Here is a 27,436-nt window from a genome sequence, read left to right as displayed (position 1 = left end):
TTTCTCCCCCTCCTCCCTCGATATCTTAGTACCCCAGGCTGCTTGCAATTCGAATTCTGTTGAGTTAGCCTCACCAGAATCCCCCACTCCTAGTTCTGATGTTTTCTCTTAGTCGTTTTTCATCCACTGGCCCCCTGCTCCTTGGATACAAATCCCCACATTTCCTTGTTGGAGGAGGAGTGAGGCTCAATCTCGGTCTCCTATACAAAGCCCCGTTACATCCCTGGCTGGTGTGACTCAGTGGATTGAGCGCTGGCCTGTGAATTGAAAGGTTGCTGGTTCGATTCCCAGTCAGGGCACATGGCTGGGTTGTGGGCCAGGTCCCCAGTAGGGGGCATGCTAGAGGCAACTGATCGATGTTTCTCTTGCACTTCCATGTTTCTCTCCCTCTCTTTCTCCCTCCCTTTCCCCCTATCTAAAAATAAATAAATGAAATCTTTTAAACTAAAAAGCATAATTAAAACAAAACAAAACCCCATTAGAGTACCATTTTTAATAAACGAGTCCTATGGTCCTGAACAAGAGCTTGAATAATCTTTCCTTTAACAGTTCAGGAGTCCGCAACTCAGATGGGGTGGTACTCATCCCTGGACCGCCCGGCCTCTCACCCAGGACACCGGGCGCAGCCTGAGTCTTCACTCCTGGCCGACTGATCGAAGAGCCGCTGGTGGGTGCGACTCCTGAGCTGGTGCTCCGAGGACGGTCCCTGGAAGCACGGTAAGGACAGGTTTTGGTCCTTAAAATTCCGATGTGCTCTCTGAAGCTCTCCAGGGTTCGTAAGAAAGCTCCCTGGTGGGCTGGAAGTCCTTCTTCCTGGCTTCTCAGTCACCAGCACTTCCCTCCCTGAGCCCCTGCCAACCTCATGCCTCACTGACTCTGTCCACCTCCCACTGCTGGTGTGATGTTGCAGAGGATGATTTGGAACTTCAGTGACGTTTTGGAAAAGTCAAGGGTTCCCCGTATTGGTTCTTGTAAGACATGGGCCTTCGTATCACCTCCACTCCACCTTCCTCCTCTGACCATGTTTTTAACTTTATTTTTATTGTTGACATTATTATGGATGTCCCCTTGGCCCATCTCCTCCCACCCCTCACTTCTCCTTCCCTCTGGCCACCCCCACACTGTTGCCAGCATCCATGGGTCATGCACATATGTTCTTCGGCTAATCCTTCTCCTTCTTTCATCCAGTGCCCCCAGCCCCTCCCCTCTGACAGCTGTCAGTCTGCCCCATGTGTCCACGCCTCTGGTTCTATTCTGTTCATTAGTGAAATCATGGTCTTTGTCTTTCTCTGACCGGCTTATTTCACTCAGCATCATAATCTCCAGGTACATCCATGCCGTTGCAAAAGGTAAGATTTCTTTTGTTTAATGGCTGTGTAGTATATTCCATTGTGTGAATGTACCACAGCTTTTTCATCCGTTCAGCTATTAATGGGCACTTGGGCTTTTTCCAGATCTTGGCTACTGTAAATAACACTGCTACTAGCATAGGGGTGCATAGATTTTTTTTGCATTGGTGTTTCTGGATTCTTAGGATATATTCCCAGAAGTGGAATCTCTGGGTCAAAAGGCAGTTCCATTTTTATTTTTTATTTTTGAGGAAACTCCATACTGTTTTCCCACAGTGGCTGCACCAGTCTGCATGCCCACCAGCAGTGCACTGGGGTTCCCTTTTCTCCACATCCTCCCCAGCACTTACTGTTTGTTGTTTTACTGGTGGTGGCCATTCTGACAGGTGTGAGGTGATATCTCATTGTAATTTTAATCTGCATTTTCTTGATGATCAGTGATGTTGAGCATTTTTTTTCACATGTCTGTTGGCCATCTGTCTGTCCTCTTTGGAGAAGTGTCTGCCCAGGTCCTGTGTCCATGTTGTCACGCCTTTCCCTTCCACCCCAGCACCTCGGCCACCTCACTGTGGGTCCCTGCCTCGGTCTGGAGCTCTCAGGGGACTCAGAGCCACCTGAAAACTACTCCCTGGGGCTAAAAAGGATCATGGGAAATAGGCGGAATATTTCCTCCACTCAGATGCACTTTGCAGACATCACTGTGGGCCCTAGATGTCTCCGCAACCTAAAAGGTAGACCGCCCCCTGTGTATGGTCATGCGTCAGAGCAAAGGTCAACCTAAGAAAGTCTTCTCCACAAATACTGGTGAAAAGCATTAGCCCTCATTGAGTAGGCAGCCTCAGTGTGTCCCATTTTGGTCAGAAACATACCGTAATTTGGGGGAAAATATAAAAGCGAAGATAAACCAATGAATTTGTATTGCTATGTTGCCAGACTCATAACTAAGATTTTGGAATGAAGGCTATAAGATCCGCTTGCATCTGTCCATATGTTTCTATGTTATGTATATGTGATATTTTTCTTACATCTATATGGTATTACCAAGATAATGGATAAAACCTCTTAAGTGAATTCTAGTCAAATTGGCTTATAGATAAATGGACACATGTAAATATTTCTAAAACTCCTGGAAATATAGACACTGACCCAAGTGTCATTCGACTTCTTGTGGCTTGGGTAAATCTTTGATACATAGATGAGCTTACAATTGTTGGTTAAGTGAGAACAGGCATATCTTCAGGTAGGTAACGTGATTCTCCCCTAGGTTTACGAGTCACGTAGGCTTTGGTGACCTGTACCAGGTGTGCACGATGACGACACTGAAACTGCGTGGGTCAGCGGGCAGGACTGTGTGTCCTCATGCAGCAAGGGGAGTGGCCTTGCCGTGGGAGCTCACGGCGTCGAACGAAAGGAAAGGCAGCCGGGGCTGGTGACAGTCATCTCTGTCACCGCTCCACTCACAGCTGTTGGGCTTTGTCCCTTGACCCAGCAGCGATATGGTGCGTCAGTCCCTGGTGGGTGGTGTTGCCAACAAACAAGTAGAAGGGTCCTGAACACCTGGTGCTGGCGTCTCCTGAGACCCCCGAGGGGGCACACACTCCTTCATAAATGCAAAGCCCCGGGGATGTTCCCTGGGCCTCGCTGAGTGCTCTGGGGCTGTGCTGCTGGCATTACGCTCTGGGGGCTGAGGGGCTTTTCCTGTGAATCCTGGGCATCACCTTTGTAACTTTCTCCTTTTTACATGCTGCCCCACATTCTGACGTACTGTCTCCTGTTTTCTTTGTTCTTCCCAGATAGCTTAGTTTTTCCATATGCTTTTGGACTTGTACAGTTAATGCTTGTAGGATTCTTCACACAAGCAGCTGCTCAAGCTTCTTGTCATTGAACAACAATATTAGGTTCCCCGGCAGCCACAGCTCGGTCCAGCTGCCTGTGTCAGGGCCCTTGGCCGGGTCTGCTGAAGGGCCAGGGAGAGGAGGATGCAGCTGCGGACCATGTCCCAGCCCCAGGTGGCCAGCAGGGTGCCCAGCACTATGTGCCGGAAGCAACACCCCTCTCTCTCCAAGGCCAGCCGGCTGTGTGCACAGCTGCTATATACAGTTGCTATATCACATGTGATACATGCAGGCAGAGTATATGCACATACACACACATGGAAAATGCATGTGTGTACATGTATTCACTGATGGTGTATACGTGCACACACATATGTGCACACAGATATATATGCAGAATGCATATACATCACCATGCATATATGCATATGTTTGAATCACAGGTGTGTGTACAACATATAAAACATGAAATACATGCATGCATGTACATCACACATATGCATGTGTGATGTATACATATATAGGTATATACATATATAGGTATATACAAGACATTCATATATACACGCATTTTTCAGATATTCTACAAAAGGCTTTTTGTCACTTTGATCAGTACAGTTGTCATCTGAATACATCTGAACTTCTCAATTAAAATTATGCTGAGATAAAGTGGATTACTATCTATGGCATCTTTGTTTAGAAATTCTGACATGAATAGGTGTATGTTTATATTTTTTTGTATATGTACATATGTGTACATAGATATATACATATGCCCTGGAGAGGCTGGGGCAAGGTAGGTTTCCAGTTGGAAAAAAAAGTAAGTTTTGTGTGGAAAATAATATAATAATTAATAAATAATAATAATACAAAAATAAACCGTGTTTCTCATGCTCACAATTGTAAACCCCCTTTTGTCCCCTCCTGTATTCGAGTATACTTAGCAGCTATAGTTGCTCTAGGTCTGAAATACTTTAAAAGCTAAACCTTTTTTCATTTTGGAAGATGCTTATCTTTTATCAATTTTAGCCACAATCTTTGTCTATAAAATGCCCTTTATTTTTGCTGAATAGCTTCTGACATTTAGACTTTCTAGCTCCACCCTTCTGCTTCCGAACTGGGGCAGGCGACTAGCTTCTGGTGCCCTTCCTTTGGAGCAGGGGGCAGTGCAGACCCTGCCTGGAATCCGCATCTCCGCCCCGCCCCAAGCCCCATAGAAACCCAACCAAGCCTCCTTCCCCTGCTCTCACCGGCCAGTTTTAGGGCCTGCCTGGGAGCTGCTCTGCTCTTCCCCGAAAACCCCATGCCCATATTCTCTTGGGGGGTGTGTGTGTGTGTCCTTCACAGTCTGGGCATCAAAACCAAATTTTGGGCGAGGTTCATCCTAGCAACTGAAAATATAAATCTCCCTGGCTGAGGGGCTGAGCTGGTTGGAGTGTTGTCCTGTGCACCCAAAGGTTGTGAGTTTGATTCCCGGTCAGGGCACATGCTTAGGTTTCAGGTTTGATTCCTGGTATGGGAAACAACTGATCGATGTCTATCTGTCTCGATCTCCACCTTCCTCTCTCTCTAAAATCAAGAAACATATCCTCAGGTGAGGAATAAAAAAAAAGGAGTATAAATCAAGGCCACATGTGATTCTGTGGGTCCTGGGGCCATGACACGAGCCTCACCAGGACACAGTCCCCTTTTCGGGAGCAGGGACCACATCGCACATTCCACTTTTCAAAATATACAAGGCGGGCCCTTTAAGAAAGCAGTCAGTAAAATTTAATCTCCTCCCTACATCCCAGGAAGCTGATTTAATTGAGAGAGCTAAAGAGTTCTTCAAAAAAAATTCCAATTTCAATTACCAAATGGTAAGTAGACACGTAAATAGGACCTCCTGCTCCCCCTTGTCCTTTCCTACATGCCTCCTCCAGCTTCCCACCACGACCTCCATCTAGGGCCTGGGACCACGACCACCAATCCTTTCCCCTTGGTCACAGATAAGGACCATTAACCTTTCCATGTACCTGACTACATTATGAATTCATACATTCTGACAACGGAATGGCTAGATCTGCCACCGAGACCCATGACATACATCAACATATAATCATCACAGAAACATGATTCAAATGTTTAACATACACCTTCACCAATACAGTGTTAGAGACTGCAGAAACTTCTGGTCTTTTTTGGGGTGGGGGGCTAATGGCATAAATCAGGAACTTGGTTATGGGCCAGTTGATAAGAATTCCTTATATTTCTATGTGTTTTCCTCCTCTGAATTCTTGCAATTGAATGTTTCTACAGTTCTGGGCCAACTTACACTGTATTCTATAAAAGATTCACCTATTATTCAGGCCACTCAAATATGTCAAAAGACTGAGGTCAAAGTTGATGTCAAGACATCCAGAATCAGTTGTAATACGGTGTTTTTTTTTCCAGCTATTTTGAGATATAATGAACAAATAACATTGTGTGAGTTTCAGGTATACAATGTGAAGATTTCATATATTGTATATATACCAAAATGATTACCACAATGTTAGTTAACACATTTACCACCTCACATAGTTATAGTTTTGTGTTGAGAACTTTTAAGATTCACTCTCAGCACCTGTCAGATTAACCGTAGTTACAATGCTGTACCCCACACCCCCAGAAGTTATTCCTCTTATAGCTGGAACCTAAGGATACACACAGGTAGGACACACCCTGGCCCCTTAGGAGCTGAAGACTAAAGCATCAGGTCATAGGACAGGGACATTTGTCTTTTGCTGGGAGTAAAGTTGTGTTTTTTTTTTTTAATTGGTTTGAGAGAGCCAGAGAGAGAGGGAGGGAGGGAGGGAAGGAAGGAGGGAATCAGAGAGAAGAAGAGAGGGAGGACCAGAGGGGGAGAGAGGGACATCAATTTGTTGATCCACTCATTTACGCCTTCATTGTTTCATTCCTGCTTGTGTCCGGACTGGACATGGATCCCACAACCTTGGCTCATGGGGACAACGCTCTAACCAACTGAGCGCCCTGCCCAGGGCTTGGGAGTAAAGTTTTTATAAAGTTATTCCAAGCGTGGCCATTTAGTTCATCTTCCGGTTAGATTTTGAGTCCGCTGAAGGCTGTCCATCTGCCGCATTCTAAGAACTCAAGACGGGTCTCAAGCTGGCGAGGGCGCGGATAGTTTACGGGACGGTCGGTAGACCGGAGCGCATGCGCACTGTGGTGGGTCCCGCTGCTAAATCTCTCCGACCCAGCCCTCCAAACCTTCTTTCACTTCTGCGCCCACAGGGCCTCCAACGCCTAAGACCCAGGCGTGCTCTGGACACCGCCTGGCCCAAGTCACCTCCGGAGCAGGGTCAGCGGAGTTCCCAGGACTCTGACAGGGAGACCAGAGCGGAAAAGCCTGGGACGGAGCTGTGGGGACTACATTTCCCACAATGCCCCGGGACCGCTTCCGGTGTCTGGGCTTTCCCCGCGGGTGATTCTACTGCGGAGGTTCCGCGACCTAGACTTTAATACGCGAAATCCTCTTGTTTAAATATTCAGCAGAGATTGAAGATAGGAAATATGTAAAATGGAGTCACTTTAGCCAAGTTGCTAAAATTATTAACATTGTGACGGAAAGGGTCCATTTTTATTCGAGCTAGCCTGGGAACTGAAAATCAATTAATTAGAACTTTGCAGCCCGTTCTCTATGTCTCTTAAAATGCTTTTCTCTGTTTTCCAGCCTTTCCATTCCTTATAATCCTGGATAATTGTCCATGGTCTGTGTCCTACTGTACTAATTTTCTGTTGTCCGATGTCCAATCTCCACCCAGTCGTGCAATATGTTTTTAGTTTTGATGATTGTGTGTTTGACATGTAGAATGAATGTACGTGTTTCCTTTTCAAATCTTCTTTGTCATCTTATTTAGGTTCCTCTTACTTTCACATTTAGACAAGTTGGCCCTTTAATTCTTTACAGATTATTCTCTGAGAATAATATTTCAACATTGCATTTTCTGGAAGCTTGTTCCTGTAGGTTCTCACTCCCAGTACTTCATACCTTAGTCGGTTTAGTGATCTTTGTGTATTCCTCACTGACTTTGAAAATTATGTCTGGTAATTCTCCAAGGTCTAAGATTCAGTTACTTTTCCCAGGGAGGATCTGCGCTGTTTCTGCCAACCTCTCCAGGGTATTATTAGTGCAAGATCACATTAAACAAAAAACACAGCCGAAGCTTCCCTAGACAATTCACGTGATCTAAATTGGGGAATAACCTGAATGAGGTCTTATACTTGTGATACCTAAGACCGGGGTTTTCTCCCTGCTTTCCTATCACCTTTGTTCTTCTCATGAGTGGAAACTCTCACAGTTACCTGAGTGTGGAGGATGATAATGACTTCAACTGGTTTTCCTTATCTTATGGGTGTATTTCAGCCTTATATTAGTTAAAAAAAAACAACACAGAAAAGCAAATGGTAGCAGGAAATAGTGAATTATATTTTTTAAAATTTACTCTTTAAAATAGATTTTATTTACTTATTTGAGAGGTGAGGAGGGGAGAAGAAGGAGATGAGGATCATTGATGTGTGAGAGAAACCTCATTAGTTGGCTCCCCTTTGCATCTTGACCAGGAACTGAACCTGCAACCCAACCATGTCCCCCAACCCGGAATCCTTCGCTTTGCCAGAGGGCCCCCCACCCAGCGACAGTCAGCGCTGTTATTTATTTATCAGGAAGTTTAAATTCTCAAGGGGTACAGCATTACACGGATTCTACGTCCAATGGCCTTAGCAGGAAGGTTGCTTTGGAATTTAGCAGGAGCCATGCCACTGTTTCCATGAGCACGAGTTGCCTTCCCCCAGATGACTCGGGTTCTGTTTGGCTTACCCCCAGGAGTCACTGTGCTATTCTTTGCTTTGCACACATAGCACATCTGTTGCCTAGATAGAATTCAGTTTCATCTCGAGCATAAACACCTTCAATGTTAAGAAGAGCCATGTCTTCCCCCTGGTTCCAGAGACCCTGTTTATAGCCAGCAAAAATGGCCTTGGGCCACTGCCTTCCAGACGTATTTGTTGTAGCAGCCCTGTTCCCTGGCAGGCTCCATGGGCTTCAAAATGGCGAATTATGTCTTGAAATGAATGGGGAAAAAATGCTACAAAAATACTATGCTCAACAAAAATATTTTAAAGAAATGAGGGCAAAATAGAGGTCTTTTCAGGCCAAAAGGAAATAACAACAAAAATGAGCCAGTCCATGTTGTAGCCATCTTTCAGAGCAAATAGACCATCACCTAAAATTTGGTTTACTTATCAAGATTTTAGTAGAATCAGAAAATGTTTATTACATAGTGAGGCTTCCCGGGGAGAGCAGGGCAGGTCTCCCAGCTGGTCTGGAAGTGTCCTGAGAGATAAAAGAAGAAGACCAGTTGGACTTTTTATGGTGGTTGGGCGTAGGGCTGGGAAGAGGTTTCCCACCTTTGTTTGACATCCCACCTCTGTCAAAGGAGAGACCACCGGGGCTTTTCTACCAGCTCATCCCAATGTGAGCCGGGAGGCAAACGTGAAAAGAAAAATTGGAGCCCTGGCCGAACAGCTCAGTTGGTTAGAACTTCATCCCAATACACCAAGGCTGTGGGTGTGATCCCCGGTCAGGGCACATGCAAGAACCAACCAATGAATGTGTCAATAAGTGGAACAACAAATCAGTGTCTCTCTCTCCAAAAACAAGAAAGAGAGAGAGAAGAGAAAAAAGAGTCAGTCTTCATTCCAGTACATTACCAGCAGATTTTTTTCCCTAAAGATGTTGTTTATTTTATTTTTAGAGAGAGGGGAAGGGAGGGAGAAAGAAAGGGAGAGAAACCTCAATATGTGGTTGCTTCTTGCGCACCAGCAGGGTACCAGCAGCCTTTAACCAAAGAATATTCTAAAAGATGTACATTTCAGCCTGGCTGAAGTGTGTCTCAGTGTATTGAGTGCCAGCCTGTGAATCAAAAGGTCATGGGTTTGATTCCCAGTCAGGGCACATGCCTGGGCTGCAGGCCAGGTCCTCAGTAGGTGGCCTGCGAGGGGCAACCACAAACTGATGTTTTTCCCTCTTTCTCCTTCCTTTCTCCTCTCTAAAAAATGAATAAATAAAATCTTTGAAAAACAAGATGTACATTTCAGGCAGAAGGGACGTATGTATAGTTCTTAGATAAAGGAAAGCGATAGAAGAAAGAAAGGATAAGTGTATGGGTAAATGTAAATGAAGAGTGATTTTAAAAAACAGCAGTAAGTTCAGGCTGGTGTGTCTCAGTGGACTGAGTGCTGGCCTGGGAACCAAAGGGTCGCCAGTTTGATTCCTAGTCAGGGCACATGGCTGGGTTGAGAGCCAGGTCCTCAGTGAGGGGTGTTCAAAAGGCAACCACACACTGATGTTTCTCTCCCTCTCTTTCTCCTTCCTCTGTCTAAAAATAAATAAATAAAATCTTTAAAAATAGCAATAAAAATATCTGATGGGGTTAAAGGAAAAGATAGGACTTTTAAAAACAATATAACACATATGAAGGGGATGTAATGCGTTTCATTGTTCTACCTTTTTTTATTATTTAGGAAGCAATTAAACACTATTTTGATTAACTTTACATTTGGACAATTTTGGTAATTTCTTGCATAACCATTGAAGATAAAAATCAACAGTCCATAAAATTCAAACCAGAAGAGGAAACCATGAAGACCCAACAATGATCCATCCAAACAAGAGGTCATAAAGGACAGAAAAATAAGTGGACAGCACGGTAGATTTAAGAGCAAAATATTAGTAATTAAATATAAATTGATTCAATACTCCATGTTTCAGAAAATGAAAAAATTGTCAAATTATATTTAGAAACTCTAAGCTGTTCATAACAGACACGTCTATATATAAAGTCTCAGGAAAATGAAATGTAAAAGGGGGTAAAAATATATCATTCCAATGACGGGGTGCAAAGTCCAGGGATACAACGTAAAAGTGCAGGCGATTTGAAATGTCAGTCTTTGAAAGGCAGTTTCTGGGAGAGAAAAGAAAGGAGGAGGCATCCTTCGGCAATTGTGCAGTGCAGTCCACGTGGGGAAAAAGGGAGTCTTAGGCATCCTAAGAGACAAAACAAACAAACAAACAAACAAACAAACAAACAACTTGGAGGACACACCAGCATCTCCCAGAAACCATCAAAACAAATCCTCGAATCACTGGAATTTGCTCTATGGACAGAAGAAGGTGCTCCTGAACTAGGAATCTCATAAGCCAGCAAAAAAATCCACAAAAATGAATGGCAGAAAACTCAATGAGTCTTAAAAAGTTTTTATTTAAAGATCATATTCAGTATACTTCAACTCATTAAAAATTCCCCCAATCAAATAATCAGGTATCAGAATAAAACTCTAAAGCAACACTAGGAATGGAATGAAATATATTCAAAGAAGCAGTTTTGGATAAGGAAAATCACCTTGAATCAGACATCCAAAAAAAAAAAGGAACAGCTTCGGCCAGGTGCTTCAGTTTGTTGGGACGTTGTTCTGTACACCAAAAAGTTGTGGGTTCAATCCCCGATCTGAGCACATACGTAGGTATGTAAAAAGAAAAGGAACTCTGCTCTGGCTGGTGTGGCTCAGTGGATTGAGCGCCACCCTGTGAAAGAAAGGGTCTCTGGTTCAATTCCCAGTCCAGGGCACATGGCTGGGGCCAGGTCCCCAGCAGGGGGCGCACAAAAGTTAACCACACACTGATGTTTTTCTCTCTCCCTCTGTTCCCCTCGCTCTAAAAATAAATAAAATCTTTAAAATAATGTTTAAGAAAAGAAAAGAAAAGAAACTCCTAGCCTTGACAACAGCAGGGATGGACCTGGAGATTATTATGCTAAGTGAGATAGCCAGTCAGAGAAAGACAAATAACATATGATCTCACTTATTTGTGGAATCTAATGAGCAAATTAAATGGTTGAACAAAATACAAACAGAGGCATGGATCTGTGAAAGAGGATGGAGAGCTGTCAGAGGGGAGGGGACTGGATGAAAGAAGGGAAGGAGATTAGCCAAAGAACATAAATGCATGACCCATGAGCACAGACAACAGTGTGGGATGGCCAGAGGGGAGGGGGCACTATGTGGAGGTGGGCAAAGGGGAAAAATTGGGACAACTGTAATAGCATAAGCAATAAAATATAACTAAAAACAAAAAAATGAAAGCAATGAGCTCAGTGCCTAGAAAATAGTAAGCATTTACAGTGGGGTAAATTCTCGTCGAATGTTATGGAGAATGTGTTGATTGGTAAGAGTGGTATTTTAGGAAGACTAACTGGGCTGTTTACTGAATGGGATCATAGCTGCAGCATATTACAAAGGCCTGGAGCTTCAGTCAATATATCTGTTTAATAATAAAGAACAAAGTTCTGGGCTCTGTGCCTGTTGGAAGGAAAAAGAAGAGAAAAAGCCGTGTCTCTGTACGTGCCGCCCACGGGCCACGCCTACGGACGTGGGAGAAAGTTGAGGCTGCGAAAGCAGGTGGGTGGTGAAATGATCTTACAAAGGTGTATTTTGACATCCAAGTGGTGAACCCAACAGGATATGTTTGCGGGAGTCGTATGCCTCAAGCATAGGAAGAAGGTGAATGTTTGGATTTGGGGATTTTCTGCATAGAAGTCATATTACAAGCACTGAGAGTGGTTAAGGTCTGTCCCAAGCACAAAGCACACTATTTTAAAGGCCAGGAGTGAACAAGAACGCGGTTATGACACAGAGACACAGATTTCCAGGTCGGGGTGGAATCAGGTTCAAACACAGGGAATCCTGGTTCCTGGACCCATACTTGCGGTTTTCTGTATCACCACCAGGGGGTGCCCAAGTCTCACTACATCCCTGGAGATTTTGGTAATGAGCCAATTTCAAGAAGAAATTTTGAGCTGCTTACTTTCTCTCGACTGAAGAAATGTTGCAGAATCATTTATACAGATAGGTTTTGTAAAAAAAAAAAATAAAGAGATCTAAAATCAGGACTACGTGCTCCCGTTTTCACTTAGAACATGGGCCCATTATCGCGGAGAGCTGTTAGCAGCTCTCTTGGAGTAATCAATTGGAGTAAATTAATAGCCAATATCTGTTTTCTGAGGTCATTTTTGTGTAATTCTACTTGTTGTGTGAACGTTTCTCACCTATTCTCAACGACAAATTTATATATTACTATTGTTTTAATGCTAAACAGCATGGCTTTCAGGAAAAAAACAACATTTAGTTATTTTTACAGCAAAGTTAACTCATCAGCTTCGAACACTGATTTCTAATGGTCTCCAATAGCCCCGATAATTTGTTTTGTTGCATTCCCAGTCATGGCACCTGTGAGTAGGGCCAGCTTTATTTCTTCTTTTCTAATTCTAATTCCCTGTATTTCTTTTTCATGTCTTACTGCGCTTTCTGGGCCACTCTTTACAATACCAGACAGATGCGGTGGTCTTGAATAGAAGCTCTTCGAAGGTGGGGAAATGCAAAGGCACGGAGGGCTGACTTACAAGCCTTCAGGACCGTGTGCTCATAGTCCACAGGAGGAGGAATAAGTGAGGGTCCTCACTAGACAGGTTCCTTCACCTTTATGGAGGATGTGGGAGGGGAGGACCATGCTGGTAACACTGCACAATTTTCTCCAGATCAAACCAACTTCCTCTTTCCCTATTTTTGCAATAGTGCTGGGATCAGGGCTACAGCTCTGTGTGTCAGAAGCAAGGGCAATCCCTGAGGAAGGAGTTGTACACCTTCCATCTTTATGCAGAATTTCCAAGGGCCCGATGGAGTGCCTTGAGTTGTTAGCTCTTCTGGAAGAGTCGGGGTTGGCAGCGAACACAGCTGCATTGCCTGGTGGTCAAGAAAGACCACCCGCCCATGTGCTGAACTTCGCACCTTCTAAGGGTGAGAAAGCTTGGCTTCCAATTGATGACAAATGGAGAGAAGGCAACAGAGGGAATGTAACTGTGAGCAAGGGAATGAATGAATGCTTTGTGCAGTGAGGGAAACTCGTGCGAGGTTCCTAGCCAGTGGTGAGACTGCGGCTCAGTCATACCAGGTGCCCTCAGGTGTGAAGCCGTCTGTTTGCGCCTGACTTTGTAACCTGACAAGGTCAAGTGGAATCCTGCGTGCCTAAGTGGCATTGCTCTGGCGGAAACTGTGGTCATATAATATGATGCTGAACTGGACCAATTGTTAATGACTGCGTGGAACTGTAGTACTAACTATGCCAGTGTCCGTTGACTTATTTTTCAAGTTATTTCCACTCCCAAACTCGGGTACGGTATAATGCTTGCACTGTTACTAAGATTCAGCTCTCTTATGCAAACAGATCATACGCTAAGCTTGATCCTGATCGCCAGTGCCTTGAGATACTCGGTTCAAGTCTCATCAGGATGCAATTGGAACAGAAAATCACTGAACTCAGGAAGAGCTATATTTAGCTAACCATTATCTAATCTATGCTAAATAGTTCAGCAGAAGCTGATCATAAGGTATAATTAACGGTAGATTGATGAGGAAATGGGTAATCAAATTAGTACAGAAACTTGAAAATGTATGGAATGACTTTATAGGATAGTGAGGTGGTGAATTTTATGTCAACTTGTCTGGGCCACGGGGCATCCAGATATTTCGCCACACATTAGTCTAGGCACTTCTGTGAGGGTATTTTTGGATGAGATTAACACTGAAATCAGCAGCTTGAGTAAATCAGATTGCCCTCCCTTGAGTGGATGGGCCACACCCAATCAGGGGAAGGTCTGAGTGGAACCAAAAGGCAGACCCTCCCCTAAATAAGAGAGAATTTTTCTTCCCAGGCAGCTTTTGAATGGGGACGTCAGCTGCCTTAAGACTTCAAGTGACATGCCAGCTCTTCCTGGGTTTCAAGCCTGTGGCCTTGAGACTGGAACTGCACCGTTGGCTGTTCTGGGTCTCCCGCTGGCCGTCTCACTGTGCAGGACTTGGGAATGGCCAGCCTCGAGAATAGTGCAAGACAGTTTCTAATAATAAACCTCTTTCTATGTGTGTGTATCTGTCTGTCTGGCTCTACATGAACAGAAAGTAAGTATGCCCACGTGGATGCTACTGGAGGGTATGTTATACATGCGCTACCCTAAATGTAGATGCTCGTACAACCATGATGGTTTTGCTGTAAAAGCCAGGAGCCTAGGCCAGACACCAAGGGGGCGACCTGTGCCGGCAAGGTTAACCCAGCATTTTGGGGTGTTCGGTCTCTGTGCATTCCAGACACTGGCCCATGACCTACTCTTGGGAGGTCACCTCTAAGCTCTTGGAACATCCTGTGTCTTTGTCTGTCTGGGGACCTTGGCTGTACCAGGGAGTCTGTGGTTGCAGTGTGACACACGATGGGGACACACCTTGGGCCATGCTGTGTCTGTTTTGACCTCTGGAGCAGATGAAGATGGAGTAACCCATAAAGGTGGAGGCACCATGTCTTCACAGCCAACCCCAGCAGAAACTCTGTCTTAGGGGACTTGACAATACTCTGTGTGTGTGTGTGTGTGTGTGTGTGTGTGTGTTTTCTAAGGTCACTTCCTTCCTCTTGTGGGTTAAGGCATTCTCAACGAATTTCTTTTGCTGTAATAAAGTCATAACTAATATTTATTTAGTTCTAATGACGATCTGGGCCATCTGCTATAGCCTTGAAAGAACGTCAGTACCCTTGGTTTTGGAGCAGAAGTCAACGGAGCCTCAGATGGACCCGCTAATGCGCCTAAGTGAAAAACCTCAATCCCTCTTCTGATTCTGACTCCCTGCTTCCATCGGCAATGATGCTTCAGCATCTCTGACAGAGAAGGATCTAAACAGAGGTCTTTCTTTTTTCTCTGTATCGCACGTTCTGTTTTACAATAGGCTTTTGCATTGGGTTCTCCAGAGAGCGCGTGCATCTCATGTGGGAGGGAACTTTGTATCTCAGAGAAGTCAGGAGACCTCCTCAGGCTGGAGGATTCCTGCTCACACCTCTGGTTGCAAAGTACACAGACTCTGCCTGGGAGGAACAAGATTCTTCTTCATTCTTCCCGAGTCTCTGAACGTACACAGATTGCTAGAGCAAAATCCCCTGCCTGCTATTAAAGTCTAATAGGGACCCAGAGTCTCAAAAAGTCTGCGAAAACACTCGGGCACATTTATTTCCTGAAGTTGTCAGTTTCATCGGAAATGACTAAATAGGAATGATGGGCCTTGACTTTGTCTTTCTGTTCAATTTGGCTCTTTGTCACACTGAATCCAGACTGAAGCTGATGGGCAGACGCTGAGGCAATGTTGACTTGACCCCCAAATACCCTCCTATGCTCTTCTTGCAATGAATGAACGTCTTATTCCTGGTGCATGTGGGCCGAGGGGAGGCTGTGGAGAGGGCGGTAGGGATCGATGCTGGTATGTTTTCATTGTAAATATGGAAACTACACCAAAAGGCACCAAACATTAATTGCTTTCTTAGGTCCTACATAGGAGGTGGCCTGTTAGGGGGGCTGAACACCGGCTGCAGTGTTAGGGGACATGAAGCGACACCTTAGTTCCATGATGTGACACCATAAGCAAGTCACCTCGTCCTCCATCCCATCTCTGGGCGGTTCCTCTTCTGTTCTGGGTCCCACCACGTCTGGACGTCTGTGGACCACTTCGTAAAGGGATCGGCACCACGCATCCAATAGTGTTCTGTGTCTCCTCCAAAATTCAATGAATTTGAATTTTGAGGTGCTGACTTCTTGGAAGTCAGAGGATTAAGCCCTGGTCAGGAGCTTCATCCTATACACCCAGAGGTTGTGGGTTTGGTTCCCAGTTGGGGCTCATTTGAGAGGCAACTGTTTGGCCTCTCTCTTTCTCTCTCTCTCTCTCTCCAATGACAAAATGTCCTTGAGTGAAGAGGATTAAGACACACTGATTGTCCTCCACCTGGGGAGGTTTATCTCAGTGTGCCCCCACATCACTGAATAGCCAGAACCTCCCAGATGGCAGGCATTTGAATTGTATTAGGTTTTGTCTTCACATTATTAGCATATCTCCTGCATGCCTACGGGGCATGCCAGGAGGAAAATTCAAATCAAGACTATATTTATCCCCTGGCTCCCCGGAGTGCTCAGTAAAGCACAGATGGAATTTGGAGACCCCAGGACAGAGGATTAACTCAGAGTCCCTAGGCGATCACTGGGAGGGGACTTGGTACTCCCACCCCAGCTCATCGACCACAACACGTGACTTCTTTGAAGGTGGACAGAGGAATACTCACAGGAAGAACTGACTGAAGAGGAGAAAGAGAGTGGGACTGGGAATATTTGAAGGAGCCCTAGCTGGGTAGCTCAGTTGGTTAGAGGATCATCCTGATATGCAAAGGTTGTGGGTTCGAGCCCCAGTCAGGGCACATACAAGAAAAGAATCCACCACTGAATGCATGAATGAGTGGAACAACAAAATTAATCTGTCTCTCTGTCTCTCTTTCTCTCTCTCTCTCTCTCTCCTCTTCCTCTCTGTCTCTAAAAACCAATAAAAAAGAATATTTGAAGAAATAATGGCTAAAAAAATTCCCAAATTTGGTAGAAGAAAGAAACCCACAGACTCAAGAAGCTTATAGTGTTCCAAATAGGATAAATTGGAACAAATCCACACCAGGACACATTATAATTAAATTTCTGAAAACTAAAGACAAAAAAACACAACAACAATCTTGGAAGCATTGAGAAATGGCACATCACCAACAGGGGACGCCAGTTTGAATTAAGTGGAGTTCTCATCCAAAACCACGCAGGCAGGAAGTGACAGGCATTTTGTTCAAGTCACGGAGAAGAAAATTGGTTAGCAGTAAACTTAGTATGAAACTGTCCTTCAGGAAATGAATCCTACTCATAAAGCAGCAAATTGCTGACTCACACAACAACTTTGATGGATCCTAAATGCATTTTGCTGGTTGAAGAAGACAGTCTCAGACGGTTAGGCACTGGGCCTCTGTTTATGTGACATTCACGACAAGACGAAAGGCCTTCAGAGGTTAGAAGGGTGTGACCGTGTGAGGTTGTTTACAGGCACGAGACTGGTCTTCGTTCTAATTGTTGGGAGGGTCACATAAATCTCTGCGCTTGTTAACATTTATCGGCTTACTAGACAGCTCATCAAAAGAGAGCATTCAGATTTACTATGTAGTAAATTACAAAATAAATTTTCAAAGGTCACATTTGCACACTTCACAAGGCATGATTGCAAAGTTAAATGGAGATCTTAAAATAAAATGTTAACACAGCAAACACAGATTTATATAAGGCCAGTTACTTTTTTATATAATATTTTTCCAGCAGTTCAATTCTTTTTTAAAAATTCTTTATTTATTTATTTTTAGAGAGAAGGGAAGGGAGGGAGGAAGCAAGGGAGAGAAACTTCAATGTGTGGTTGCCTCTCATGTGCCCCCTACAGGGGACCTGGCCTGCACCCCAGGCATGTGCCCTGACTGGGAATTGAACCAGCGACCCTTTGGTTTGCAGGCTGGCACTTAGTCCACTGAGCCACACCAGCCAGGGCAAAAGTCTTTAGTTTTAATTAACTCCAGATTATCAATGATTCATTTTATGGATGGTATCTTTGTTTGCATCTAGAAAGGCATTAGCATACCTGAGGTCATCTAGGGTTTCTCCCATTTCATTTTCCAGGAGTTTTCTAGTTTTTCATGACCTATTTAGGTCTGTGATCCATTTTCAGTTGATTTTTGTGAGGAGTGTAAGCTCTGTTCCTACGTTCATTTTCTTGCCGCTAGGATGCCCCGTTCCAGCACCATTTCCTGAAGGGACTATTTGCTCCATTTGTGTGGTCTCGTTCCTGTGTCAGAGATCTGTTGTATGCTCCTGGGGGCCTGTTTCTGGGCTTGCTGCTCCGTGCCACGGGTCCATCTGCCATTATGTCACCGCATGCCATTCTGTCTAGGTCACTGTCGCATTGTAGTGAGGTTTGAGTTTGGGCAGTGTCTGTTCTCTGATCTGGGTCATCTCTTCCAATGTCGTGTGGGCTGCTCATTTAAACTGTGTAGTTGGTTTGTTAGCACCCATATATTAGCGCGATGGGGCTTGTGGATCAAGCTGGGCAGAGCAGACATCGTGACAACACTTCTGCTGTGAACATGGACTCTCTCTTCATCTTTTCAGTTCTTCGATTTAACGCGGCAGAGTCCTATCCTTTTCCTCACATGGGTCCTGTACATATTTTGTTAGATTGATACGTAAGTGTTTCACTGTGGGGGCTGCTAAAGTAGGTGGTGTTCGGTGTACAATTTCAGGTATGTAGGCATATTTAAATGTCATCTAACTGCAGTCACTTTAATATGAATGTTTAAGATGTACGCGATGAATCAATAGAGTAACACACAAAACTTCTCTTTTTATTAGATCCGAAATGAAAACTTCGCAGACACAGATACAATGGTAACTCTTGGACAATAACTAGTGTTTTGAAAAGGATTTGCTGAGTATAGGAAGGGAAGGATTCAAACCCAGGACTGGATATCACCTATGCAAAGCTTGTCCGTAGAATAGTAAGTAGAGTTAGTAGATCCTAAGAAGTTTTATGGACATTATCTTGCACAATAAAAACTGAGGCCCCAACCATTATGCTTATCTGTATATGATCTATCAGTCACATGTTTATATTTGTCATCTGTCATCCATCTATTTTTATAGGAGTGCAGCCAGGAAATAGCATTCGTCTAAAGGACTGGAATACTCACGTGATCAAAGAGTTGCAGAGAAAAAAAACAGGAATATAGATATTCAAGAAACTAAGTCCTTAAGCCCTTGTTGTGGGGTAGGGTGCTGTTTTATTGGGTTCTGTTGCATGTTCTTCCTCATGGTAGAGAGTGCCCGGCAGGTCAGAAGCTGTGGTATAATCGCCAAAACTTATAAACTTTCACTAGATTCTTCTCTGACTCCCTGTGATTGGGAAACAAACTCTATCTATGAGTCACAAAGTGTTACAGAGAGCCCTGGCCTGGTGGCTCAGTTGGCTGGAACATTGTTCTGTACACCGAAAGGTTTTGGGTTCGATCCCCAGTCGGGGCGTGTGTGGGAGGCAATACATTCCTCTCTAAAATCAGTTTTTAAAAATATCCCCGGTTAGAATTTAAATTTTTTTAATGTTATGGAGACAATATGGCCTTTCAAGAATAGTTTCAGAAAGAAAACCCAAGCATCAGATATTTTGTTGAACAAGATCAGCAGTCAATACACATTAAATATCATGTTTGTGTATACATTTCAATTATGTTGAAATAAACCTATCATCTCATGTATTCAAAGCCCCATCTGTTTTCTCAAATGATTGTTACAGCATTTGCTATTCATATTAATATATGAGTTATTTGCAAGTCCTTCTGTGAGCTGCTTCCACCAGTTATTTAAAGAGACTTGCAATAAAGCCTATGTGGACAACCTAATAGAAGTAGAATTTTTATAGAATAGCAAGATCAGGAGGACGTTAAGAGTAAAAGGTAAATTAAGAAAAATAAATCATGCCTTAGTAGAAGAGCACAGGGCCCACCCTAATTTCTGTACTTGAAGTTCAACTTCGGTTCCGGGCCTTCTGACCAGGAAGCAGGGAGGAGCATGTTATTGGAAATGTCAGGAGAGCGAGAATTCCCTTCAGTCTGTGCCCCAAGAGAACTTGTTCAGGCAGGATTTTACAGATGACTGGTGAACAAGAAATACCCTCTGACGTTTGAGGAATAACAGCTTTATTGTTACACTCAAACACCATTAAAACCCTTCTTTAAAATGCACAGTTCAGTGGCTTTAGCGCATTCACAGAGCTGTGCAGAAATCACCGTTATGTGCCTCGCTTTGCCTTTAGCCTGGCAAAGAGAAACTCCGCCCCACGCGCAGTCCTTCCGCACGACCCCTCTGCCAGGCCCCGGCCACCGCCGATCCGCGTCCCGTCTCTCGGGATGTGTCTGTTCTGGGCGATCCGTGTACATTGTACGTGTTCGTCCAACATGTGGTCAGTATGTCTGGCCCGGCTGCTTACACTCAGCATTTCAAGGATCATTCATGTTAGGGCAGGTATTAAGTATTCATTTATTTCTAGGGCTGAATAATATTTAATTGTACGATGGTGCCATTTTAAAAACTGTTTTATTTATTTACTTTTAAAGAGAGGGGAAGGGAGGGAGAAAGAGAGGGAGAGAAACCTCCATGTGTGGTTGTCTCTCGCGCGCCCCCTACTGGGGACCTGGCCCGCAACCCAGGCACGTAACCTGACTGGGAAGGAATCAGTGACCCTTTGGTTCTCAGGCCTGTGCTCAGTCCACTGAGCCCCACCAGCCAGGGAGCCATATGTGAATCTTTTTCGTGTGAAAATGGGTGGTCGAGTCTCTTGTTTCTGTATGTACAGTGCTGTGCAACCATCACAGTCGTTGCAGGACTTCTGTTACCCTTCTAAAGGATCCTGGGTCCCCACCGAACGGTACTGGCCCCTCCCTTCCCTGCCCACCCCCAGCCACCACCGTTCCGCCCTCGGTCTCTGTGAACTCGCCTACTCCAGGGCCCTCCTAGGGCTGCAGTCACACAACAGCTGTCCTCCTGGGACTGCCGTATTAGCATCACGTTGTCAAATTCCATGCACGCTGTGGCATGAGTTAGAACCTCCTTCCTTGTTAAGGCTGAGAAACCTTCCGTGGTGCGTGGGGCGCACACTCGGTTGATCCGTCCGTCTGTGGATGGGCACTGGGGTCGCTGCACCGTTTGGCTAACGCCGCGGTGGACACCAGTGTCCAAGGAAAGACCTGCATCCGTTTCTGCTCTCACTTTTTTTTAGGCACATATCGCTAGTCAAACTGGAAGATCATATGGTAATTCTATGTATAATTTTTTGAAGAATTACCCTACCCTTTTCTAGAGTAGCTGCACCATTTACATTCCCACCAGCAGAGCACAGGGTTCCGATTTCTCCACATCCTCACCAACACTTGTTCTTTATTTTTAGGTTTGATTAATTAACTTCTCTTTTACATTTTTTATGGTTGACACTATTACAGATGTCCCCCATTTCCCTCCCTTTTTCCTCCCCCACCAAGCCCTCACCCCCCCCACCCCAGGCCTCCACCACACTGTTGCCTATGCCCATGGGCTTGGTGTGATGCATGTATGTTCTTTGGCTAATCTCTTCCGGTTCGCCCTCCCCCTCCCCTCTGACAGCTGGCAGTCTGTTCCACGTGTCCCTGCCTCTGGCTTTATTTTGCCCATCAGTTTATTTCGTTTGTTAGTTTCCACATATGAGAGAGGCAGTGTGGTATTTGTCTTTCTCCGACTGGCTTATTTCCCTTAGCATAATATTCTCCAGATCCACCAACACTTTTGAAAAATTAATAGTTATCCCAGTGGGTGGGAAATCTCATTGTTGCTTTAATGAGCATTTTTCAGTGACTAGGCATCTTGAGCATCTTTTCATTATCTTTAATTTTTATCTATTCCAGTGGGTGTGAAGTGCCATCTCCCTGGCGTAGTGGTTGGCATTGCTCCAAGACTACTCACGCTGAGAGTGTTTTCTTGTGCTCCTTGCCCCTTTTCTTGTCCCTTTGGAGAAATGCCTATTCATATTCTTTGCACGTTTCTTTCTTTCTTTTTTTCATATTTCTTTTTTTTAATTATTTATTTCTAGACAGAGGGGAAGGGAGGGAGAAAGAGAGGGAGAGAAACATCAGTGTGTGGTTGCCTTTTACACGCTCCCTACTAGAGGCTGGCCGGCAACCCAGGCAGGTACCCTGACTGGGAATTGAACCAGCAACGCTCTGGTTTGCAGGTTGGCACCCAATCCACTGAGCCACACCAGCCAGGGCTGCACATTTCTTAATTGAAGTGTCCTTACATTTATTGTGGAATTTTAAGAGTTCTATGTATATTTTACATATTACATCCTTATAAGATAGATGATTTGCAAGTATTTTCTCCCATGTAGTGGATTGGCTTTCACTTGCTTGGTGATGTTCTTTGAAGAAAAAAATGTTTTTAATTCTAATAATGAACAATTTATCTATTTACTATTTTGTTGCTTGTTCTTCTGGTGTCATATCTAAAGAACCATGACCTAAGCCAACTTTATTCTTTTGTTGTGCGTAACCAGGTGTCACAGCATCTTTTGCTAAAAAGACTATTCTGTCCCCATTTAATTACCTCAGTACCTTTGTCAAAAAAAAAAAAAACAATCCAGCCCTGGATGGTGTAGTTCCGTGGATTGAGCCTGGGCTGTGAACCAAAAGGTCGCTGGTTCGATTCCCAGTCAGGGCACATGCCTGGGTTGCAGGCCAGGTCCCCAGTGGGGAGCACGTGAGAGGCAACCACACACTGATGTTTCTCTCCCTCTCTTCTTCCCTTCCTATCTCTCTAAAAATAAAGAAAGAAAATCTTTTTTATAAACTCAATCCCTTTCTAAGCCTCATTTTTGGACTCTCAATTCTGTTCCACTGACCAATGTGTCGATGTTATGCTGCCATTGCACTGTCTGGATAGATGTGGCTTTGTGACAAGTTTTGAAACTGGGAGGTCTGACCCCAGCGTCCTTCTTCTTCCAGATTGCTTTGTGGGATTTATGCTCCCAATTTTACTACCTGTTCTGTGCATGTTGTATATCTCTTTTTGTTCCTTTGTTTATCCATTAGTGACAGGCGCACAGCAGAGTAATCAGACATTCATATACCTTACGAAGTGATCCCCTCGATAACCCACCTGGCAGCATACAGAGTTATTATAATATTATTGACTATATTTCCTAAGCTGTCATTCACATGCCTGTGACTGTTTTAAAGCTGCCGATCTGTACTTCTTAATCCCCTCAACTTTTCCACCCAGATTCCCAAAACCCTCCTCCCATCTGGCCACCAGCAGTTTGTTCTCTGTGCCTGTGAGTCTGTTTCTGTTTTGTTTGTATATTTTGTTTTTTAGATTCCACATATAAGCGAATCCCTATGGTATCTGTCTTTCTCTGTCTGATTTATTTCACTAAGCACAATACACTCTAGGTCCATCTCCACTGTTGCAAACGGTAAGATTTCATTCTTTTTCATGACCGAGTAATATTCCATTGTGTGCATGTACCCCATCTTCATCCATTCATCTATGGAGGGGAACTTAGATTGCTTCCATAGCTTGACTATTGTAGATAATGCTGCTGTGAACATAGGGGTGCGTACATCTTTTCAAAATAGGGTTTTGGATTTCTTTGGCTAAATACTCAGAAGTGGCATTGGCCTGTAAGGGTTTGAGAAGTTTTCATCTTTGTGCCGACACTCCCCTTTCGCAGCTGCACGTTGTCTCCTTTCCCCAGCAGAGTCCGGGGCATTTGCGTCTTACTGCTTTTACCTCGCTCTCTGGCCCTGTCACATCAGTGCCCCATGCCAGTCCGGATCTGATGACAGTTTAATAGCTGGGACTCCTCAGTCTGAGTTCTTCTCTCACCTTCGACATGTCTTGTAATTTTTGCTGAGAGCTAGCTGCGTGCGTGAGGCCGTGGGAGCCGAGTGTGAGAACACGTGCCCACCCGGCTGGCTTAGGGGCAGCATCTGACGTGCGTTGTAGCTGTGGGCACGCGAGGCCTCTGACCTCCTTCCTGTTTTTGTCTTCGCTCCTCTCTTGGCCTCATGGCTTCCCCGACATTCCTCCTCTTACAGAGTCCGTGTCTCCCGGCTCTGCAGCGGTCACCCCTGGTTTTGAACTTGAGTAGTGTTGGCTTGACAACAGGGTATGGGGAGAGGAACATTCTGTTACCTTCTGAAGAGAATGCCATTCTCTTCATGGGCCAGAATCTGCTGCCTGTGGCTGTCCCACATGTTTCTGTCCCTGTCCCCCCATTCCCCCCCACCCCCGAAACTTTCCCCGGCTATAGAATACAGAATCCCCAATATCTGTCCACAGAGCCCTCTCCCCTGTTGGCTGGGATTTTGTCTTCCTCTTTGGGTGAAACAGGAAGGCTTCAGTGAGGAGGAATTCCTTTCCCTGAGCTGGGATGAGGTTTCAGAGCGGAGCTCTGGTGGGGGGGATGGGGCTTCCTGGGGGAGGGGGAGGGGGGAGGGCTCAGGCCTTTGGAGAAGGCGCGGGTTGAACTTCACAGCGACCACGCTTCTCCTCCCCCTTCTAATCAACCAGCTGGTATAAAACAGGGATTCCCACTCCCGCCATCAGGTTTGGTAATTTTCCAAAACGACTCAGAGCCCAGGAGAGCGTTATAACGCAGGTTCCGAATCAGGAAGAGCCCAGAGAAGAAGTCCGCAGGGAGAGGTCTGCCAGGGCCCTGGATGCAGAACGCCCAGTTTCTCGGGACAGGGGACCCTCCTGGCATTTCGATGACCAACCAGGAGAACTCTCCCACACCTCGGTGTCCAGAGTTTTTCCCGGGGTCGATGGCCCGGCTGCTTGGATCTGGGACCACAGCGGCCAGGGAGCTCCCAATGGCCGGACCTCCCAGAAGGTCAAGCTCACAGCAAAGCCCAGTCCTCTTGCCACAGGGCTGACCTTTCTGTCCTGACTGCTGCCGTAGCTGAGCTCCTGACACCATGCAGTGACCTTGCCAGGAGCCCTGGTCCCTTTGTCATGCCGTCTGGTTGCCATCTCTGTGTCCATCTTTCCCACAATTCTGTGGCTTTGTCATCTTTGAGCCCCTGGCCACCTGGTCCTGCCGGTGTGAGCTAGCTGCTCCCTAGAGTAAAATGTTCCTTCTTTCTGAGTTTCTTACTCAGAAATGCCTCTTCGTGGCACCGTGCCAGACTGCTTCTGCCTCGACTGCTATTAGGAGATGTAGGACTGCCGAAATGAATTTCCGAGGGGCCGGGTCTCTGGCCAGCACCACTCTCATCAAGCGGCTGACACCTGCTGTTTTGAATCCCAGCTATTGCTGATGGGAATCATAAAGACCCCAGGGGCATAACTCTTCTGGGATAAACTGTCCTTCTTTGAGGAAAGCCTCATCAGCCACGAAGTAACCAAGGGGGATGACACATACACTGTCCTTCCTGAGCCCAAAGGGAGAGGTCCCATCAGCCCCGTGGCCTATGATTATGGAAATCTTTGCTGAGATAGGACAATCTGAAATAAGCGATGAGCAAGATCGATATCCAAATCAGAGGTTGTGACATGAAGCAGGAATATGACCTTCCTTGAAATAGAAAATGGAATAAAGCTTATTGAAAGTGTTCAACTCTCTAGACTGGAAATGACACCGGGAATTTATTCATAAACATCAATATGGCTTTTGCGTTTTGAGGGGTTTAATAGCCGATATTTTCCCATGTGAAATTCTATATATCTTGTCAATTGCTTCAGCCTTCTCGGAGTTAAATGCTTGAATGCACTGGAACTAGAATAGTATAGCTTATTTTAGCCCTGGCTGGTGTGGCTCAGTGGATTGAGGACCAGTCTGCAAACCCTGGGTCACTGGTTTGATTCCCCGTCAGGGCACATGGCTGGGTTGCAGGCCAAGTCCTCAGTAGGGGGCGCAGGAGAGGCAACCACACATTGATGTCTCTCTAAAAATAAGTAAATAACATTTAAAAAATAATAGCTTATTTTAGCATAGTACTGAAGAGCATAGAGCAGAAGAGAAACATCTCTTATTATAGCAGATAACCAAACTATGTTTATATTGGTGTAAATGCATATGTATTGATTAATATGTCTAAATAATGATGTAGACAAAGTAGAACAAGCTCACTTATTTTTTCTTTCATCTTGGGGAAAAACAAAATAGACTTTGGCAACACTTGGCAATTAGTGAGTAAGGTATGTAAGTCTTGCTGAGTGGTTATATTTATTTTAATGAGGCTAATATTGTGGAGCTTATGGTGACATCTCTTTGGCTGCCATTTCCTTGGTGGGTGGCCGTGCGCAAGTTATCTCCTCTTCCTGTGTTCTGTAACCTGGAACGGGCTATTGAGCAGGGGAGAAGTTAAATACGCTTAGCATGGTGCCTGGCACAGACTGATCACATAATGAGTGGTAGCTTTCAGAAGCACTTAAAAAAAAGATTTCATTTATTTTATTTTTAGAGAGGAGAAGGGAAGAAGAAAGAGAGGGAAAGAAATGCTATTGTGTAGTTGCCTCTTACACACCCCCTACTGGCGACCTGGCCCAAAACGCAGGCAGGTGACCTGACTGGGAATCGAACCAGCGACCCTTTGGTTTGCAGGCCAGCGTTCAGTCCACCGAGCCACACCAGCCAGGGCCAGAAGTACTTTTAAAAAGGGTAATTGGTTTCTAGGTGTCAGAACACTCACCTTGCTTTATAAAATTAGCATTCCGAAAGTAGAGCTGAGGAAGAGTTAGAAATTGGACACCCAAATGATTTTTGACATCTGAGTTCGTAGCCACTCTCCATTGAATATTCCAGAAGTCCCTATCGTTAGTGAGCGGTGTGCATGCTCATGTGCACACGCATTTTGTGGTCAAATCGACAAGTCTGACGATGTGCAAACTGACAAGGCCTCCCGGCTGCCAGATGTGTCCACGAGAACTTTTTAGGTTTTCAATAGAGTTTTTTTTGTCTCTTGCTTCTTACTCATACTTTCTATTCCTATATTTCTTTTCTTGTATTTTCATCTTTATTGTAGTTTTGTTTCCTTTGAGTCCCCTTATGCCCCCCACCCCCCACAGCTAGTGTTTTTTTGGGGGGGATTAAGACACCCAAAGGCCTAGCCGGAGCCTGCCTTTCCCAGGAGAGCTGAGGACAAAGCCGGCTCCACGCACAAACAGGTGCAGAGACGCAGAAATGAGATCGCATTGGCTCATTAGCTCCCTTGTTGCCCTCTTGCTTGATTCCGCTTCTCTGAACATGAGACTCATTTTTGTCCACCCTCCCCGCCCCGGGAACTCGTGGAGACATTGAAGATGCCAGAGTGATTAGTCTTATTGCCAATAAGCTAGTCATCGAGCCGAAACCGATGGTTGAACATCGTGAGGGGGTTTCCGGGCTTTTAGCTGATGACCTACCTCCCTTAGGGCCCCCACGCGACAGGAGAAAGGCTACAAAGCAGCAGGGAGTGCTTGTGACGTGGACCCCCTGTGTGTCAGACAGCGCACACCCACACACGCGCGGACTTCGGAGACGCAGAGGTGAAACCCCCGACGACCTACCACCCCACCAGCGTCAACTCCCTCTAACCCTAACGCGTGAGCATTTCACTCCTCCGGGAGCCCCCGCCCTCCCTCCGCAAGTGCTGGATCTCGCCCGCCCGGGTGCGGTCCAGACCTCCCTTCTCCACCCATATCCTGCATTTCCACAAAGAAG

The 27,436-nt window shown here is 45.2% G+C and overlaps 1 pseudogene; it reads right to left on the bottom strand.

The window, feature by feature from the left end:
• Positions 1 to 7,893: 7,893 nt before the first annotated feature.
• On the bottom strand, positions 7,894 to 23,987 carry LOC123809586 (annotated as a pseudogene).
• Positions 23,988 to 27,436: the final 3,449 nt, after the last annotated feature.

The sequence above is a fragment of the Phyllostomus hastatus genome, unplaced genomic scaffold (genome assembly GCF_019186645.2).
Source record: "Phyllostomus hastatus isolate PE091 unplaced genomic scaffold, TTU_PhHast_1.1 phas_scaffold_555, whole genome shotgun sequence".
Lineage (NCBI taxonomy): Eukaryota > Metazoa > Chordata > Mammalia > Chiroptera > Phyllostomidae > Phyllostomus > Phyllostomus hastatus.
The sequence above is the reverse complement of the archived record's forward strand: the minus strand, read 5'-3'. Positions and strand labels throughout refer to the sequence as shown.